Below are 22454 nucleotides of genomic sequence, written 5' to 3' on the forward strand. Positions count from 1 at the left end.
CGTGGGCTGTCCGTAATTGGGGTGCAGCATAACTCAACAGAGTCCCCTTAAAAGAAAGGAAATGTGGGTGTAGTGGATTGAAATTATATCCAGCTTCATTTCAGATCTCAGAGGAATAAAATTAGAAATCAAGACCAAGAGGAACAAACCCAAAGCTTTCAGAAGAAAAGAAATAACAAAGATCAAAGCAGAACTAAATGAGGTTGAGACCAAAAACATTGTAGAAAGGATTGAAGCAATGAAAAGCTGGTTATTTGAGAGTATTAACAAGAGTGATAGACTATGAAAAAAGAGGTAAGACTCAAGTACAGTCAGAAATGACAAAGATGATATAACAATTGATACCACAGAAATACAAAATATCCTTAGAGATATTTTGACTATGAACATCTATATGCACACAAACTAGAACATCTATAACAGTCATATTCATGAGTATGAGTATCTATATATGTACAAACCAGAAAACAGAAGAAATTGATATGTTCCTGAAAACATACAAAATCCCAAGATTGAATGAAGAAGAAATTGAAATCCTAAACCGCTCAATAGTGAGTTATGAAATTGAATAAGTAATACAAAACCTACAAATCAAAAAAGCGCTAGATGAGACAGATTCCTGGCTGTATTATACCAGACATACAAAGAAGAGCTTGTTCCAACCTTACTGAAACTATTTCAAGAACTCAAGGAGGCAAGACTACTCCCTAACTCATTCTATAAAACGAGTATTATCCTGATACCAAAATTTGGCAAGGAAACAACAAAAAAAGAAAACTGTAGGCCAATAATCCTAATGATGGAAATGAAGATCTTCAAAAAAAAAAAAAATGATTAGCAAAGATTAGCAAACCAAATCCAGGAGAACATCAAAAAGATAATTTATCACAATCAAGTGGGTTTTATCCCTGGGATGCAATGATGGTTCTACATATGCAAATCAATAAATGTGAAAGAAAATTAAAAACAAAAACTTTACGATCTTTTTATTTGTATTTAAATCATCTTTATTTGCACAATACTATACTAAGAACTATAATTGCATTAAACTTCAATTTGAGAAAAGTGTAATCACTTAAGTAACAGCCGTTACTTAAACTGAAAATGAGATCAGTCTAAATTACTTTTGAAGAGAGCAAAAATATTGTCAGGTTTCTTGCTGTGGCTCTGGATGTTCAGTAGCAGGCTCCTTTGAAGGCAGAATCAACCCTGAAGGGAACTCGCTTCTACCTTCAGAATGTGGGGTTGGGGTAAAATCCAGGTCTTGGGTGAAGGTAAGGAGGAAAACCCCTCGGTGGATAGACGTTTCTCATTGCAAATGGAGCATGTGGTGGACCTGGGAAATTCCTTGGTGGATAGTAATAACCTCGAGAAGCTCCAAACATGGTTCCTGGAGGAGGTGGGGGGAAAGGAGGTCCTCTTCTTATGAACGGTCCCCTTGTATTCACTGGAAACAATGGGCCTCTGACTGAAGCTAGAGGTGGAGGAACAAAGTCAGTGTCAGTTGCTTCATTTGTAGCAGGGAGAGATGAATGAGGCACATTTAAATTACCAGGATCATCTTTGGCATCATTTCTCCTGGATTCCATTTCTGAAGGCATTGACCCATCCATTTTATCCAAAGAAGGCCTATTAAAACTTCTGAGTTCTGCTGGCCCAGACAGTTTATCAGAATTAGAATAAAATCTCTCTTCCCTTTGTGGAGGAAGAGCTGAATCAGGATATGATTGTCCTGGTGAAGGAAACATCATCCTACGGTCCTGTTTCCACAGAGATGACAGGGACCCAGTGTCAGAAGGAGCCCTGTGAGGATCGGTTAAGGTATCACAGCCTGGTTCTCCTCTTTCATTGGTCATCTGATGGTGCAGAGGATTCCCTGGGCCTCTTGGGCCTCTTCCTCCTCCCCTCGGAAGCACAGGTGAGAGTCTGAGTGGACCCTCCAACAAAGTTTGAGGAGAGAGTAAAGCTCTCGTTTCAGATGAAGGCCGACCCAATGGTGAGGGACCATATGGGGAATGCTCTCTGCCAAATGCTGTATTTGAAACATCAGGTGCACAAGGATCTTTTTCTAAAAGTTCAAATTTAAACTCTGCTTCAGTTAATCTTTGTCTGTTGTGAGCATTTTCTTTCCTTAAATCATTGAGGTTTCTTTCAGCAGTCTGAGCTGCCAACCAATTATCATGTCCTTTTTTCTCGTAGGAAATAACCTGCCTTTGATAAAAACTAATAGTTCTCTCCAATTCTTCTTCAAGATCTTTGGCTAGCTTTCTACAGGTCTCTAGCCCTTCAGTCGTATGGCTGATCTTTTTTTCCACTTTAGAAAGTTTCTCTTCTTCCTCTATCCGGCAATTTTCCTCTACTGTCAATTTCCTATGGAGTTTCATTTCATTTTCTTGATATAATTCAGTCATTATTTTAAGTTTCTGTTGAAGCTTCTGATTCTCACTTTCAAAATACATGTTTTCTGACTGCAAAGATGCTTGTTCAGTCTGAAGATTTTTAATATGCTCTGTATGCTCTTCCTTTGTTTTATCAGCTTCAGATAACTGAATAATAATGTGGTTTCTTTCTCCTTCTAAGGTTTTTAAAGAAACATTTAACTCAGCAGCATGAATCAGTTTCTTCAAAGCTCCTTTTGGAGGATCATCTAAGTAAGCAGCATTTTCCGATTCACCATTCACTTCTAATTCCAAGTTATCATCATCCATTATGTCCTCTCCAAGTACAGCAGCCCGATCTTTCATCTTTAGCAAGCATCCAGTCAGAGTGTTGATGTGATTTTCTTTATCACTTAGAACTTGTTCTGCCTGTACTTTGGAGTCTTCAAATGTTATTTTCTGTTTATTAAGTTCACTCACTTGTTCTTTCCATACTTCAGCTTCTTGCAAAAGCTGCTTCTGGCTTTCCTGAAGTTGAGAATTTTCATTCAAAGCATCTTTTATTGCTATTTCCCGTCGTTCTTCATTCATGTTAAATATCTTGCAGATGATTTTGGCTTCAGCTATTTGTGATTTGAGGGATTTTGACTCATCTTCTAGAGACCGTATCCTTTTTGAAATATCTGCCATCAATTCATCTTGTTGAGAATGTTTAGATTTCTCTTCTTTGAACTCTTTTTCTAGACAGAGGATTTCATCCTCAAGTTCAGAACTGGACCTGTTCAGCTTTTCACAGGTTGTCTCCAAACTTCGTGCTTCTGCTGCCGCCTTCTCAAAGCTGGCATTCTCTAAAGATGACTCTGCCTCATAGGCTTCGTACTCTTTTTGAAAAAGGCTAAATTTTTCAAGTAGTTTACATTTTTCTTCAATTAGTCCAGAAAGCGTTTCAGCAAGTATTTTTTCTCTTCCCACATAAAGCCGACTTCTAACCGATCTAAAACTTCTCCACAAAAAAAGGAGAACAGCAAAAAATCCAACAACAGCTGCACATACCACCAGTTCCCAAGGGAAACCATAAGGATTGGAATCTGGTCTCCTACTTTCAGGCAGTGCTGCTACAACCCTGCGTAGCTCCTCCAGGACCAGCCCCAGATAGGGCTGAGGGGTAGCGCCGGGCTCCTCCATAGCCCCCAGGCTGCTCTGGGGTCACCGCAGTAACACTGGCCACAACAAGCGGTGGAGAACACGCGGCCTGGGGTCTGGAACCCGAATCCGCACCGGGCAACCAAGCGGAGCGGACCACTGCGGAGCCAGCTGCGGGGGGAGCTGGGGAACGCGGGCACCCCCCAGGCCTCACAGCCCCATGCCGCTGCCCCCCAATCCCCCCGGCCCCCTTACTACACTTTACATCCTGAGGCAGCACAGTTCCCCTGTGCTCCGACCCGCCTTAGTTCTGGCAGTTTTCACATCACATATTTTGAAGCTCTGTTGTTTGGTGAATACACTTTAAAAATTGCTGTCGTCTTCATGGATTAAACCTTTGATCATTATATAATCTGTTTCTGGTAATTTTCTTTGCTTTACCTGATATACATACAGGCACTCTTGCTTCCCTTGCATTAATGTTTGCGCAATATACCTTTTTTCATCCTTTTAAATTGCCCATTTTAACAGATGCAGAAAAGCATTTGATAAAATCCCAAATCTTTCATAATAAAAATCCTTAACACACAACACATTAAAGGAGCTGATACGGTTTGGCTCTATCTCCCCACCCACATCCACCTCAAATTGTAATCATCACATATCAGTGGAGGATCCTGGTGGGAGGTTATTGGAGCATAGGGGCTGATTTCCCCCTTGCTGTTCTCTTGTTAGTGAGTGAGTTCTCACGAGATCTGATTGTTTAAAAGTGTGTGACACCTCCCCCTTCTTTCTCTCTCTCTCTCCTGATCTGTAGTAAGACATAATTGCTTCCCCTTCATTTTTTGCCACGATTGTAGGTTTCCTGAGGCCTTCCAGTCATACTTTCTGTTAAACCTGCAGAACTGTGAGTTAATTAAACTTGTTTCCTTTTTAAATTACCCAGTCTCAGGCAGTTCTTTATAGCAATGTGAGAATGGACTAATACAAATCCCTAAGAAAAACAATATGGAGATTTTTCAAGAACTAACTATAGAACTACCATTCAACCCAGCAATCTCACTACTGGGTATATAGTCAAAGGAAAAAGCAATCATTATATGAAAGAGACACCTGCCCTTGTATCTTTATTTCAGCAGTATTTGCAATATCAAAGTCATGAAATCAACCTAGGTGTCCATCAAGGTGGACTGGATTAAGAAAATGCATTATATACACACCATGGAATGCTCACTGCAAAGAAAAAAAATGAAATAGTGTCCTTCATAGCAACATGGATGCAGCTAGAGGCCATTGTTCTTAGTTAATTAACATACAAACAGAAAACCAAATACAGCATGTTCTCACTTATAAGTGGGAGTTAATCAATGGGTACATGATAAAGATAGAAATGATAGACATTGGGGACTGCTAGAGTGGGGAGGGATAGTGGGGGTGGGGGCAGTGAGGATTTAAAAACTACTTGTTGGGTACTGTATTTACCATTTGGGTAATGAGTTCACTAGAAGCCCAAATCACAACATTATACAATATATCCATGTAACAAACCTGCATATATATCCCGTGAATCTTTAAGAAAAAAATTTATGGTAAAAAAAGGCTCAATTAAAACTCTCGGATTATCAAACAAAACATTAAGAAATCTGAGAATGCCAGTGAAGCTCTTCAAGTTCTTCCTTGCCACATTAGGACACACTCTGGTCTAAATTTTACAGATGGACTCTCTAAGCAATATAAAGAGAAAATGAATCACTTCCACAGTAGTGATTATTATATTGTTATAATTAAAAAGCTGATGCTACATTTTTCAGTGGATCATGGGCCACGTAAAGTTCTAATTCATTAACTCTCAGCAGTCCTGACTGAAAATATGTATTCTACTAAAAGTATTCCGTAGATCAGGACTCCCCATTATCTTTCTATTGGTCAATTCTATATAATAGTTTAAATGGCCTCTTAATAATGAGGTTGATACTTTTCCAACTATCTTACTTTTTAAATTAATTATCTAGCGGCCCCTGGTTAGGAAGGATGGATCACAAAACAACCGCTATTTTTTTTTTTATTACTCATCCCAAGTTTATTTAAATCAATTGACAGACAATCATGAGAAATCATGCACACAACTTTAATGTGGTAAAGTGCTAACGTCCAATTTATAAAGACATCTGAAACAAAACAATGTATCTACATTTACACTACCTAAACTTTTAGGACCTGAAATAAATCAAGTTTTAACTAAACCTAAATTGTAGGGGGTAGAAAATACATATAAACAAGATATCCTATTCACATCCTATTATAATCTTTCAATGTGTTTGCTTTGTTTCCCGCTGATAAGAAATAATTAAAATGTAAAGTTGTATGGTTTACTTATATTAGGTGATTAGTATACATCTATTTAATTGCATACAACACATACAGAACTTCTAGAAATTACCATTATAATTTTATCCAAATATTATAAATCCAGTTGTTGCTAAATTTCTAGTTGTTGCTAATTTAAGATTGCATTAATTAAAGCTAATAAAATAGTAAACACTTTTTTCACTCACTTCACTGGTGGCATGTTGATTTTTCTAATAGATTCTAAAGGTGCCACCAGTGACTTCTAGGATACATTTCTGCAACTTCATATTTTACCCTGATTTTGAGACAGAATTATGATGCAGGCAGGCCAGAGCCCTAAATACTATTTTTTTAATAAAATAGGGTCATATAAGTAGACAACAGTTTTGTGCCTTGTTAATCAATAGGAACATTTTATTACTAACATATATTTTCTTTCATAAGTATACATTTGTAAATGTTCAGAATATTATCTGATGAACAGAATCACCTGCATAACCCCCATATCCCAAAGGTGATTATTCCATTAGTATCTTTTTCACTTTTGTCTTCTTTCTCTCTCTCTCTCTCTCTCTCTCTCTCAAGTCCCGTTGTCGTACTACAGTCTTCAAAAAGCAAAGTTTCAGTCTCTTATGCATATACTTTTTTGGAAACACATAAGAACAAGCAGAGTATACCCTTGTGGAAGATGAGAAAGCCAACTCCAACACATATCTACATGTCTTTATAAGAAGACCAAATTAATTTTAACTAAGACTTTCTTCCTATCAGAATGTTACTCAAAACATGCCCCACAGACCACATGGAGAATTAGAATCACATGGAGTAATTCCTAAAATTGTTATTTTTTGGTCTCACCCCGAATTAGAATTACTTGGAAGACACGCATTTGAATCTGATATTCCAGGTGAATTTTTGGCAACTAAGTTGGAAAAATTACCAAAGATATGCTTTTTAATAAAAGCATTTCTTCTAAATGCAAATGTGTTTCCGAGATGTAAAATATAAGTCCAAGGACATATTTTAAAAATATTCTTTTTCTAAAGTAGTGTGTCTTTTTGCATTACAGATAGTAGATCTGTGACAGTACAAAGAAAATAAAAAAGTGCTACTACTTTAGGGTAATAAAGGGGATCACACTATGCCAATCCAAAACATGTTACTTTGCATACAATCATTCTGAACTGAAGGCCTTTGAGAAACACCAGATACAGCAAAATCTCTCTACCTGCCCCTATTCTACCTAAAGGCAGGGTATTACTTTCCCTTTGTGAAGATTTCCACCCCAATCCACCTTTGCCCAGGAAGATCAGGAAGATAACAGCTATTCATCATTGAAGATCCTCTTATCATCCTGGCGACTACATGAGACTGAATCTGCATAACAAACTTTACTAAAATAACTTATTTTTCATTTGTTTCCCCCATATATTTACCTTCCCATAATTTACCATCCCCAGAAGGCCAGTCCCTTTTGTCTTGTGACTCCTCCACAATTTATTGCTCTTTGTTAAATGATACTTAAGTCCCAATATCTAACTTATTTCGTGGATGTTCACTTCTTTTTTATGAAGACTTCCATACAGATAGATAATAAACCTTTTCTCCAGTTCATCAGTTTAATATGCAGGGTTTTGTTTACATAATTTAAGAGCATAAATGAAAATTTTTTTCCTTTCTACAGTGAAATGTCAGAATTGGGAAAACATTGGCAGAGTTACATGTGGCTTCCTATCAACAACTATAGTGATTTTATAGCTTGTTGAAGTTTTTACAAGTGCACACATTTTGATGTCTTAATAGACAAATAAGATTGTATATATTTATGGTGTACAACTTGGTGTTGTAATATATGTATACATTGTTGAATGACTAAATCAAGCTATTCATTCATTTTTATTGTTATTAACTATAATCACCACAATATGGTTTTATTTCTTGATTCAAAAAGTTCAAATACAATTTTAGGAGCTAGGCAATGTAAACATGTTTATCGCTACTTTGCAGATAAGCCAATGATAATTTTTAAAGTTTAATTATATCCCCATTCCTCATCCTATATCCCCATACATTATACATACTCAATTTTATCATCATGATTGTTTGCTCCTGCAAGCTTCTGTAACATTTAGGTAGAGAGCTGCATAAGAAACTTTTTTTCCTACAAAATGTAGGTACTTTCGTCTATCCCCCAATGAGACTTCCACTTTCACAAAATAATCACAGGAGTACGATCAAGAAATGACCATAAACATTTCTATATTTAAAGATCTTTAGAATTGTAAGGTGGAAAGATAAAAGACAAGGAATTAAAACAGAAAAGAAATTAGAAATCTTTTTCTTAAATTATGGACAAAATTTAGGAAAAAAGTTTCTCTACTCCTAAAACTACAATTCTTTTCACAGCTGCATTTAATTTTAAACTTACCTTTGTCATTTTAAATATAGAAACCCATTCAACTATGAAAAGAATGCATGATTTTTGTGTTTGGTTTGGTTTACATTTTTTTTTCTTATGGCCCTTAAAATTTTTTTCTATCATCTCACCACAATAGATACATATTTAAAATTATGTTTGTTGCATTTTATTCAAATATTTTAGGTGGTTTATAGTAACAAAGGTTAATTAAAATACATAGGAAACTAATCTGCCGAGATCGCGCCACTGCACTCCAGCCTGGGCAACAGCGTGAGACTCCGTCTCAAAAAAAAAAAAAAAAAAAAAAAAAAAAAAAAAAGATAGGTGATATAATAGTTTCTTCATTTATATAATTAAGAATATATAATAAATTGGTTGCTTCAAAACATTTTACATTAACATATTAATGTCGTTTTAATCCTAGTCTGATCATTACTTATGGTCCATTCTTGAGAAGGTTGCTGTGGAAGCAGAGTAGTCAGTCATTCCAGAACCCCAGAAACCGAAAGGCTTTCCAATCAGTAACTGCCTCTGAGGAGCACCTGAAATTGTATGGTAGGCTTCATGTAGCAGGGGAGGCTAATATTTAGCTCCAGTGTCAGTGAATACTGGCTATCTTAGGGCAGAAGGAAGTGACTCCTTATTTCTCAGGGGTTAGGTGCTGATGATTATCTTGGACTCTTATCTTTTAGGGGATGAGAGCAGTGAAGAAACTGCTTGTATTTCTGGTAGCCATATAAAGAAATATCACCCTTGGGGACTGAGGGATACTTCTGCAATGGACGGATTGTTTGGAAAAAGAGGATAAGGAAGACAATGGGAAGTGTTCAGTAAACATTTATTAAACATCGGCTACATAATGAACAAGCAAGGGGCTAAGTTTATATAAAAAGGAGATAAACGCGGAGAGGTCAATTGGTGTCAAACTAATGGCATAGAAGCTTCACAGTATCTCATTTTCTGTAAGATCCTTTTGGGAAAGGCTCTATTAATATTTAACATGATTATATGTTTTTGTGAAATTTGCAAAAGTATTTTGTTTCTTCTTTTGTAATGATATCCTCTTCCCCCATAGTATATAGACTTTAGTCATCCTCAAATTATATCTTCCTGTGGACACGCCCTATAAAATTGTTAGTTAAGGCAGCTACTTTTAATTGTTCCAGAAGAAGGTATATGAACTTCATAACTTTATAAGATTTGAGGTCTTATATTTTTGGAGCTTTTGTAAGGCATCCTTTGCAACTATGGACTTTTTGGCAATGTAAAAATAACTAAAAGAAGTAGGTGTTGTTACTTGTCATCAATGTGTGCTTTGGACATAAATTGTCAAAAGCTTTTGCCATTTTCCTTCACTGTCTGGTAGGGTTCATTCTGTAAGAAGGAATCACGTTAGTAACATCTGCAGAACAGCTCAAACATATTTTGTTACAAAAGTGATGGTGGGGAAACATAATTTCAGACAGTACAAACTCATGGATGTTTTTTCTAAGTTATGCCAGTGAAGGTAGTTTTATTTATACAAATCTGCTACAGACTCCTACATGTCAATAATAATTAAGGGGACTAAATATATAGATACAGATTCATGCTGTGAGGGAAACTGAATCAGAACACTGAGTAAGTCAATGATCACATGGACACCAATAACTTTTTTGTCCCCTCTGTAGTCTCTTTGGCTTACAGCATTGAGTAGAGTCATAACTACACTTTCAAATGTATGTTTTTACACCTATACACAGATTCACTGTTTTGTGATGGTTTTTTGTATCTTGCTTCCAGATTAGCTATTATGGCCCCAAACATATACAAAGTCAATAACCAAAAGAATGATAGAACAAGACTATCTAGGTTACTGGCCACTCCCCAGAGATTAGAAGCCAAAATGTAGTTAATTAGAGAAGGTGAGATGGACAGTCATTCTAAAGTTAATTTTGCAAAACCTGAGCCTAGAAGCTACTTGGTCACTAAGTCTTTGAACAGATATCCAACATGGCATGATGAGATCCCAAAGATGCCCATATTCAAATCCCCAGAACTTATCAATGTTACCTTACATGGTATAAAGGGCTTTGTACATGTATTTTAGTTAAAGGTATTGAGATGAAAACATTGTACTGGATTATCCCGGTGGACCCAATGTAATCACAAGGGTTCTTATAAGAAGAAGACAAGAGGGTCAGAGTAAGAGAAAGAGATGTGACGTAGGAGCAGAGATTGGAATCATGCAATTCTGGAATGGGGCCAAGAGCCAAGGAAGGCAGGTAATCTCTAAAAACTTATTAAAAAGTTATTAAAAAGTTAATAAACTGACTTCCCTATGCAGTCTTCAGAAGAAACAGACTGCCAATATCTTGATATTAGCCTAATATGACTCATTCAGGAATTCTGAACTCCAGAGCTTTAAGACAAATTAGTGTTGTTTTCAGCTGCTAAATTTGTAGTAATTTGTTACGGCAACAATTGAACACTAATGCAATGGCTACACAACCTGCAATTACTATTGGTTTAAGTGTTAAATGTTCAATCTCATATTTAATAGGTGTTATTTCTCATTCATTTAAATATTTTGTTCATCTGAAATTTTTGTATTATCATGAATAAACAACATTTATTAATTTACCCATTTAACAGACTCTGTTTAAAGACCTACAGATTGCCAATCTTTGTGTTGGTGCTGAAAGAAACAGCCATGAAGAAAATTATCTAGATTCTATTTTTCTTCATAAAACCTAAGGTTAAATGTACTATACAAAATTGCAGTATTTACTAAGCTTTCTATGTAAATTTGTTGTTCTCCACACTTGGCAAAATTTTGGTAAAGAATACCTCCAAAATACCTACATTTATTTTCAAACTCATTTTTAGTTTTAGTTATGAAGGCTAGAATAATTGGAGGCAACTTTAAAACTGAGTTAAGAGGCTATAGAAAATATCACGTTTCTTGCTTACAAAAATGTACTAAAACAGTGCTTAAGATGAGAAGTCTATCCTTTCAGTTTGCTGACATGTACACCTGAATGTAAGAGGAACTCTGGAATACTCATTTGCTACATCTTTTTCATTTTATTTATAGAACAAGGTTCTTCACACCCCTCCACTGGGAGCATGGTCAACTCCTGAAGTTAAATCATCTGTGTATTGTTTCTTCTAGGCTGACATAACAATTACATAAAAATGGAGAACAACACATTGCCATGTCTTTCCCCAATTGAATTTCTTCAATCCATAATTTTCTCTTACCAAATTAGTGTGAATTAATAAATTCTCTAATACTTTAAAATAAATTAAGAAAGTAAAATAAGAAGGAATATAATTAATCACCATGAGAATATGTAGAGACTAGGAAAATTATTATAAATGTGCTAATGATTACTTTTTAATAATTATAATAGTTGAAAGTGATTGAATATAATAAACAAAATAAAGTGACTAATGGCAATCTGTTATGCTTTAACACTGCAAGAATTCTTTTTTTCTATTTTAAAGGTTTATAATAAAATTGAACTTATGTAATTTACACAGTGTGAAATTTAATATTATATAAAACATAACAGTGTGATCCCACAATATATTAACATTTATATTAAAATAGAGAATGCTATATAATTATACAATTGACCCATTTTTTCTGCCTAATAAAAATGATCTAATTTTAAAAGTAAAAATGAAAGACTAAGTTAAATAAAAAAGATTCTTCAGGGGGAATGCTTTTAAATATCAGAGCCATTTTTACACACACACACTCACATATGCATGTATGTTTAGATCTAATACAGTAACCAAAAGGGAAAAAAAACATTAATAAAACTACAGAAATCACTCGACTTGGGAAAATTTCTATTTCTATTTAAAAAATAGTGTATTATAGTGGAATTTAAATGTAAGTTCTTAATTTGTTGCACTTTAAATCCTATAACCTTTAGAATCAGGGGAAATAAATGTATGTTAGGGAGTGTCAGGGGAAAAAGTGTTGTTTTCAGATGAAAAACATGAGTGAAATAGTTTACACTGACTTATTGTGGGCACAAAGAAATGATAGCTTTCTGAAGAAGTAGCAACATCAGCGAGCAGAGAAAAACTTGCAGAATAGAGAACAGAAGTGATTCAAACAGTCTCTTCTCAAAAACCCTTCACAGATGTGCTGTTTAAAATGGTGCATATTTTTATAGGCAGCCAGTTTCACAGCCAGGCATGATGTAAGAATTAACTGCCTTAATCTGACATGAGTTTTAGTCAATGTAGAACACCAACTTAATTAGTCCCTTCTTTATTGATATATCGAAGATTTACTGCCTCTTCTAGGTCCCCAAATATTCAGACTAAATTTTGCTAATCTTACTCATTGACATCTTGTAACTATTTCCTCCTCAGAAAAATTATTATTTTTTTCTGCTATTAATTCAAACTATTGGGCCAAAAATCATTAACTTTGTTGGGCGTTTCTATTATCTAAATTGTTAACTAAATTTCAGCCTTGCTCATAACACTCAATGGTTCATGGTAGTCTTTCCCTGCTTAGCATAAGATGCCCTGGATAGCCCATCCATAAAAACATATATATATTTTTAATTTTAATCTCAGAATTCGGCCAGGTATGGTGGTTCACACCTGTAACCCCAGCACTTTGGGAGACCGCAGTCGGCAGATCACTCGAGGCCAGTTTGAGACCAACCTGACAAAGGTGGGGAACCCCATCTCTACCAAAATAATTAGCTATGCATGGTGGTGCAGGCCTGTAATCCCAGCAATTTGGGAGACTGATGCACGAGCATCACTTGAAGGAGAAGTTTCAGTCAGTCAGATTGCAGCCACTACACTCAAGCCTGGGTGACAAAGCCAGACTCTGTCTCAAATAAATAAAATAAATAACGAAAAAAATTCCAGAATTGACTGCCCACTACATTAGTTCTAATTAGGCACATCCTCTTTTAGAAAAATCATTTTATATTTCTTGAAATTATGAGAAAACATTGGAAAATCCCCAATATGTAATCTGATAATTCTGATCATTACACTTAATAAATTTTCCTCTCATGGGCAACAGATGGGATGAACTGACTGTGACGATAACGTATTGTTCTCAAGTGAAGTATGCCAAGATATCTGCCAGTTCTTGAATCCATCATACATCTAAAGCACTATTTATAAATTCCTTCCATAAATCCTTTTGTCAAAGAATAATACTGTCTTTTTGTTTGCTTCTATTTTATTATTATAGGAAATGACTTATTCATCAACATAACAAGGGTAATAGAAGTTCACTACTGGGCCACTATATCTACCATGAGAAAAGTTATAAAAAGAGTCTGAACAGCACTTCCTTACTCCCACCCAACCACCACGCTCCACACACGCACACACACACACACTCACACAAACATGCTTTCAGGAAGATTTCATCATATCTGCAGATGTTCTGTGACAAAGAACATCTATTTTCTGTTTATCTTAGTATTTCTCAGATTGCATATTACAGGACTTTGCATATACTTGGTACTCAATAAATACTGTGTAATACCATTCAGGAACAAACATTAAGTATGACAATGAAATAATAAGAATGATTTTTAGATTTTCTTAAGTTTGCATTTGAATTACAGAAATAACTCACACCTGTTATCAACAAAAACATAAAAAGCATAAAATACAAGAAAAATAACTCCTTTTTTAGGAAACAAAATATTTTACAAGACAATTTCCAAGTCAGAAAATCCTTCAAAAGATTTTTCAAAATCATCATGGCAAAATTTAAATAGTATAAATCATGCATAAGAATATGACAATTAAATTTAATCAGCATCGGCCAGGTGCAGTGGCTCATGCCTGTAATCCCAGCACTTAGGGAGGCCAAGGTGTGAGGATCACGAGGTCAGGAGTTCAAGATCAGCTTGGCCAACATGGTGAAACCCCACCTTTACTCAAAAAAAAAAAAAAAAAAAAAAAAAATTAGCTGGGCGTGGTGGTGCACACCTTTAATTCAAGCTACTCTGGAGTCTGAGGAAGAAGAATTGCTTAAACTCGGGAGGTGATGGTTGCAGTGACCCGAGGTTGTACCACTGCCCTCCAGCCTGAGTGACAGAACAAGACTCCTTCTCGGGAAAAAAAGAAAAAAATTAATCAGCATGAGCAAATTTTAATGTAATGACTACTATGCATCAGACACTCTTCTTTTTAATAGGGATACAAAGAAGATTATGTTTGTTTGAAAATGTGAATTTCACGAGGTGATGAGAGAGTCAGATTCCATGATAAATGGTGTTATAGGCAGATACACAAACTGCTATGATAAGCTAAGTAAACCAATAAACACAGGTGTTTCACTGTTGTGTTTAGTGTGACTTTTTTTTATCATTAGTGATTCTTTTTCAGAAACAGTCTCATATTCTACTTTTTGTTTCTCTAAATATGTATCTAAAATTGAAACGATAGCCCAAGGATAACAACTTTCTAATCAACCCTGCTTCATGGTCCAACCTTTGTCCTCAACCAGCACTTGTGAAAAAATAAATACTCTAACATGAAACACAATCGCTTTGCTAAGAACTTAATGGATCCACAAGAAAAATACAGTGACTGGGCTGTCAGAAGGACATCTTAACATGGCAATACCACTATCTTAGTAACAGATTTAATAATGTTAAGGGATTTATGAGATAGCTAGCACAGAAGGGAACAAATTGTGCTACAGCAGAGTAAAAATATGCAAAAATAACAAAAATAATTAGCAAGTATAGAAATTACTACTGATTACAAATATAAAGGAATATGTCACACAATAGCAATATTGCCCCTTCAGGTTATTAGGTACCATTTAGCAATAACTAATTATAAATACTCATTGGTAATGTATTTCATTAAACTAATAGAATATCCTCAAAGTTTATCTTGTTTCAATGGATGCCATTTGTATTACCCAGAGTTGATCAAATTGAAAAGCTAACCAAAATGACTAAGAAAGTAATGACTACTTATTGATAATTAAACTTGGTTCAGTTATTCATTTGATAAATAGTTACTGAAAACCAACTATGTGCCAGGCACTATTAGCTAGGTGATTTTTGTGAAATGAACAAAATTAAGTACCTGCCATTATGGAGCATACATCCTAGTGGCAAGAAGATAATAGAAAATATGTTATAGAGAAAAAATATAGCACAAAAAGGTATGGAAAGTAGCTGGCAGGGATGTGAAATGGGGCCATCATCTTGGAAGGAAATGATGATAGTTTAGACCATTGGGGAGTAGTGGAGATAAGGAAAAGTGATATAAATCTGCAACAATATTTAAGGTAGATCTAATAGGATGCTATAGCTATGTAGTAAAAACAGAGAGAGAAAAGCCAAAGATGATGCCCACGTACTACACCAAGCTATCAAAGTAGTGGAATTGCCCTTTACAAAGAAAATAAAGACTAGGAAGAGGATGAACAAGGTCAGAAGTTTGGGATTAGTCTTATTTTAGTTTTGAGATGCCTATTAAACATTCAATTAAAAAATTGATTTCACGTGTGTATATATGAGCTTAACACTGAGAGTGGATATAAATGTTAGCAGTTCTCAGCATATAGCTGTGAGACTGCATGAAATCACCTAGTAAGTACTTATGAACTGAGTCCTGAGCCATAGTGATACTTTGAGATCCAGGAGATGAAAGGAACTGGAAAAAGAGACTAGTGAGTTGCATTCCAAAATAGGTTCTAGACCACATTGTAGCACATACACAGGTTTTATAAAGCCAGCTGTGCTATTCTTAACCACTCAGCAACATCAAGATTATTAAAGAGTTGACTCAGGGGAGGATCGGCGGCCATATCTATCAGTCGCTTCAATCCTAAGGACAATGTCTAATTTAATGAGATCCTTAGAGAATTTATGTGTATCCTCTGGACTAACATAAAAAACTGAGGTTTTACTTCCATATGGTAGGACTAGTTAATAAAAAGCAGTTGGACTAGCTGTTCTTACCATGGATCAAAAGAACAGTAGCTCTTTTGGGGGCCCTGAACTTGAAAATATTTTGCACGAGGGCTTATGAATGTTTCCCATGGACTTGAAGTGACCATTCATATTAGAGACAAGTATGTTTCTCAAGCCTTGTCAAAGGAGGTTTTATGGGGAGGCATAAGACTTAATAGAAAAAGGCAGAGTTATCACCAAAATACTAGGACAATAGAGGCAATAACAAATAAAATAGAAACTCAACTCTTATTTAGTGAATAGTGGATGAGACATCCTCCTTGATTGGGTAGTTGTAGGGGAGTCCTTCAAAATCTCTGTAAGGAAAATCATTCTTAGGATAATGAATTAATGCCAAACTCCTGTCAAGACAATGCTGGATCACTCTGTACCTGTCAAGTAAGTATTTATCTTCTTTATTCTCTCCTTTCTCTCTTTCCTTCCCAAGTTTCCAGACAAGAAGGGGTCACAAAGAGAAGTTACGAAGGTTGAGGTGTGAGAGTGCAGGAGGACCTTAAATGAGGGAAAAAAATAGAAGGTGATCAGCTCTCATCATTGAACTGCTGCTTCTTACCTACAGCAGGCTGAAGGCATGGGTTGCAAAAGACTCAGCTTTAAGTCAATTTTAGAATTTTGATTATGACGTAAGATTGAACATTTCAGTTTACTAGGTGAGATTAATGTTGTGGCTTGAAAGAATTATAGATTTGTTTTCTAAGAGAGAGATAACAGAATCCATAGCACCAGCTTGAGGTTTCATCTGGCAATGGAAAAACTAGCTCCACTGTATGAATTAAGGGCAGAGTGAAAGGGGCCATCATAGATTTCTTTAAAAAAAAAAAAAAAAAAATCTTTATTCAATGAGGAAACTTTTGGCCTTTATTCAACAATATTTGAATTTGAATTTTTTTACTTAGCATATCTATGATCTCTGTGTCAGTATTATAAAAATTTAATAAGCTTTTACTTATCTTTAACATAGTCCTTAATAAACATTTTAAATAGGAAGAGACCAAAGATAAAACTTTGTAAGATGTCTGAATTGGCAATAAGTCATCAAGCTAACTACAAGCCCTTCAAATTTTACAACTTAACCTATTTTTCTAAATCTTCTCAACTGGACTGAGATGGACTAAGTGACTTTAGGAAAATCGTTTATTAAAGAAAGACAAACTACTTATCCCAAATTCCCTTACCTAATTTAACAAAAACATCAAATAAACATTTATGTGTCTATTATGAAATAAAAGTGTATGTATTTAATAATTATTATGTATAACATAAACGTAAACACTTAATTATAATCAAGCTTAGTGTTAGGGTTCTCCAGAGAAACAGAAGCAATATGATATATAGAAACATATGAAAATCAATTTATTATGAGAGATTGGTTCATGCAGTTATAGAGGATGAAAAGTCCCATGATTTGACATCTGCAAGCTGGAGGTATAGTTTCAGTGCAACCATGAAAATCCGAGAACAAGCGGATACGAATAGTCTAAGTCCCAGTCAGAGTCTAAAGGTATGCAACTGGAGCACTGATGTCCAAGGACAAGAAAAGATGGATATCCCAGCTAAAGCAGACAGCAACTTCATCCTTTCTCCTCCTGTTTGTTTTATTGAGGCCTTCAGTGGGTTAGATGACGCCCATCCACTTTGGTGAGGGCAACTTTCTTTACTCAGCTTCCTGATTCAAATGATAATCTCTTCTGGAAACACCTTCACCCAGAAATTATGTCTTACCAGCTATCTGAGTATCTCTTAGCCCAGACAAGACAACACATGAAATTAACCATCACAAGACTGTTTTTAGTAAACTCACTACATCCTTTTCTAAAAATTGTTCACCTATCAGTTACATTGCTATTTTTTATGTTCAAAAATCTATATTTAATATAAAGTCATTTGTACAGCAATGCCTCAAAGCCATTGATTATATATTAATCTCTGCACGTTCCAATATTAAAAAGTTAACTGGTTCTGAAGCAGCCTCATTGTCTGAAATGTTACCCAGAGTTATTTGTCTCATGACCAAGAAAATGAAGAAGTATGACACCAAGGGTGATATTGGACTGTAGGCAAAATAAGAAAAAGAGGGAAGCTCTCAACGACCTGAGAGGGGGCCTGAAAGAAGGTTGCCAGCTTTGAGGCTGAGTCCAGGGTTTTTATAGACTGGAGGGGGAAGAATGTGCTGACTGGTCTGTAGACCATTTTGGAGAAAGCACCAGTTAAAGGTATGATAGTGTAAGGAATCAACTGGAGGTAGAGGTGAAGTTGGCCCGGGACCAATCAATAACTGAAGCGATGGCTCACTCTATGTAAATGAAGACTTAGCCCAGGGCCAATTACAGAAAGGCAGGCATATGTAAAATAAGTGAAAAGTGAGAGACCAATAGGTGAAACATAAGAGACTAAGGTGTGCCAAAGAGAGAGAAATGTGTCCAAAAAGGGATGGAATTTGCTCATCTGGGTACACAGAGTAGCGTTTCCATTCCAGACGTGGGCTCTTTCTTATCTGCAGCCTGCGGTTTGATTTTCAGGTTATTCTTTGTTTGAAGGAGTTTTACTGAGGACCTACAATAACTGCCTACCTGACCTGTTTCTTCCTTTCTCCTCTCTCGGTTCAAATACTTTTATTTAGAATTTTGTTAGACAAATATTCCAGTGTCTCAATTTTCTAAGGCTATTGCTCTCAAAACCAACTCCATATTAAAATCATCTGAAGAGTTATAAAAATACCTACCGCAGACAATTGAATTCATATATTTCAGGTCCGGGTGTGTCAGCATTGTAGTTTGTCTAACAAACCATTTTAAAACTTGGGGGCTTAAAAATACAACAATTTATTTGCTAATTATCCTTTAATTTTGCCTGAACTCAGCTTAGTGGATATTCTGCTGAAAAGTTTGATATTACTAAGCCACAGCATTGCTGAAAAAGACATTATTTCAATAAGAGCCGAAACCAGACAGATAATCTAAGACTAGGAGAAGAATTATAGGAACGTGTGAACCAGGGGTTGGAACAGAAAAGACTGAAGGTATTCAGAATAACTGCCAAATTAGCAACTGGAATTTACAATTAGGGTGTAACAGATAATTTAAATTCCATATAGAACCATAAAGAAATATAAAAACTTAGATTCTAATAATCTCAAAGTGTCTAATAGTTCATTTCTAATCATTCATTTCCACACAACAGAAGAAATACACACAAAATGAGTAAAATACAAAATTAAAAATATTTTAAACATCACCATGGTTGTCTTTCCCAAGACCATGGAGAATGAAATTATTATAATTGTGAAATATTAATTCCAAAGTGTTGCAGCATGCTAGCCATTCTAGAAAAGTTCATATAATTGTATATATTTATAAACTATTGTATTTTGATTTTAGGTATTTTTCCATTTATTTATCTACATGTTTTTCTCAATTGAATATCACAACCAAATAGCTTGCTTCTGGAATCAATTACATCAGCAAAATATTTTGCAGTTCAGTTAATTAGGTTTTCAAGAGACAAAAATAAGTTATGTAACTGGAATCTCAGTGTAGAATGTCAATAGTACTTAGTAGGTAATCTTTGCTCTATGAGAGATAAACTGTACTTGTTATTAAATATATCATATTTTTAGGAAGTATCAAATTTCTTATATTAAAAATTTCATAATGCCACTTGAACATTATCTTCTATCAGATATATTTTTGTGATATAGCTTGGATGACTAGAGCATTAGCAATGAGCCAGTAATTTTAACTCAACTTTTTGTTTTTTGGAACAGATGGCTTCGTTAGAGAAGAATTCACAGATAGTATAGGCATTCTCTTGTGAGAATCTCTTAATAAAAACAAGTTCATGTTTATTCTGTTTATCCATTAACTATACTTAAGGATCACTTATACACACAAAATGGATGTTTATGTGGGGTATGTGTATGTGTGTTTTATGAATTTTCAAAACTATAAAATGGCTTAGTGGATTATTTACTCTAAAACAAAATCTCTTGAGAAAATTATTAATATTCAAAATTGAAGAAAATAATGATACTCTTCTAATGTGACAGTGCCTGTTAGAGCTGGAAGGAAACTAAGGACAATGCATATATTTTCCTCTGTATTTGCTTTGGGAAAGTGACACAATTACATTTCATCAAGACGATTTTTTAAATGCCATGTCAGTGTATTCACAACTTTTTCTACATGGAGATTGCTGGTTCATGATGTTCCCTTGATCTCAAAATGCACTAAGAAAGATTCTTCCATTGATCAAGGAGATAGTAACATTCCAGTTTCAACGGACAATTCGTGTGATTCTGTGCTCATTTCCAATTTTCTGAATAATAAAAAGGAATATTATTTTAGAATTCTTCGTCTATATACATAAGAGACTTTGTGTCTCTGAGGCTACACCAGCATCTATAATATAAGAAACAAATGAGAAATCTATGTTTAAAGCAAAAAGATGCTTTGGGAAAAAAATAAGTAGAAGTTTTCTGAGAAAGATAATACAGCAACAGATTACATTATGAATAAATATTGTACTGGACCATCTTATTTAGTAGAGTTTTAATATTGAACATATTTCAAGTTCCTTAAGTACTATTTTAATTTTCAAATGAGAGGTATTAAATAGTATGACATTATGGAGAAAAATGATGCAGAAGAACAGTGTTGTGAATACAGCTAGGTAGTGAATAAAACACTGTTTCGATTGTTAAAAGGATGCAAATCAATACATGACTCTCCTGAATATTCTTATTCTTTGCAATCAAGGGAATATGGTAGGTTTCAATGATATGCTTATTGTATTATAATAATCATTTTAATTTTGAAATACAAATTATCTCTCTAGCAAGTTTTGTTAGATGAATGTGTCTGATATGTTTGCAGCGGGCTTACCTATAAAGGAAGCAATAACACATCTTAAGAAGAAGCAGACAAAAATCTAAGTATAATTCTGTCTTTATCAAATGTAAACAAGTGTAAGGGAATTTGGAAAGTTTCATGAAAATATATCTTAGAAAAGAATGTAAAGGAAATTAATATTATCAAGGGAGTTTATCATATGATTATTATAAGTACTACGTAGACACACCAGAGTATAAAACGCATTTTAGGGCTGGGCACGGTGGCTCCCACCTGTAATCCCAGCACTTTGGAAGGCCAAGGCAGGTGGATCACGTGCGGTCAGGAGTTCGAGACCAGCCTGGTCAACATGGTGAACCCTCATCTCTACTAAAAGTACAAAAATTATCCCCATGTGGTGGCAGGCATAGGTAGTTGGCATATGTAGTTGACTAAATAAAAATGAGAGGGCTTAATTAAGTGGAAATATACTTTATATTTATATTGAGTCATTGGTTAATTGCACTGGTATATCCAAATAATGTGTTTACCATATCTAACAGCCTTTACTCTCTAAGGCTCTCCCTTTCGGCCCTCTCCCTCATTGATTCTGGGCTGGCTTTATGGCTTGGTTTAGCCAACAGAATATGCTAGTGTGCTAGTGTGAAAGTAATGTCATGCTACTTTTGAGCTTGCACCCTTCCATTTAGTCTCTCTTTTTTTTTTTTTTTTTTTTTTTTTTTTTTTTGAAATGGAGCCTCACTCTGCCACCCAGGCTGGAGTGCAGTGGTGCAATCTCAGCTCACTGCAAGCTCTGCCTCCTGAGTTCATGCCATTATCCTGCCTCAGCCTCTTGAGTAGCTGGGACTACAGGCACCCGTCACCACGCCCGGCTATTTTTTTGTATTTTTAGTCGAGATGGGGTTTCACCAGGTTAGCCAGGATGGTCTTGATCTCCTGACCTCGTGATCTGCCCACCTCGACCTCCCAAAGTGTTGGGATTACAGGCGTGAGCCATCGCACCGGCCCATTTAGTCTCTTAAAACTCTGAATCTACCATGAGAACAAGCCCAGGGCTGGACTGCTGGAAGAATAAAGAACAAGTGGAACAGAGACAAGTCATCTCATCTGAAGATATTCTATTAGGTTGGTGCAAAAGTAATTGCAATTTCAGACCATGAATATTAAATCATTATAACTAGACGCAAACAAACCTTTATCAAAACAGGAACCATTACAACTGAAACATTTTTGCCAGCAGGAAATAAGTTTGTTTATTCCTGTAGTATAAAAATTAATGCTTCAGGGTTCTAGGAACACTTGGAAAGCATTTTCTGTATCTTACTGGCTGTGGAAGTGT

General features: G+C 35.3%; 1 pseudogene across 1 annotated transcript; it reads right to left on the minus strand.

Annotated features, from left to right (window-relative positions):
- Positions 1-983: 983 nt before the first annotated feature.
- Positions 984-3648, minus strand: LOC126930144 (cTAGE family member 8-like; annotated as a pseudogene). The gene has a single exon (XR_007717470.1). The product of XR_007717470.1 is annotated as a cTAGE family member 8-like (transcript).
- Between the last annotated feature and the right edge of the window lie 18806 nt (positions 3649-22454).

The sequence above is a fragment of the Macaca thibetana genome, chromosome 11 (genome assembly GCF_024542745.1).
Source record: "Macaca thibetana thibetana isolate TM-01 chromosome 11, ASM2454274v1, whole genome shotgun sequence".
In the NCBI taxonomy this organism is placed as follows: Eukaryota; Metazoa; Chordata; class Mammalia; order Primates; family Cercopithecidae; genus Macaca; species Macaca thibetana.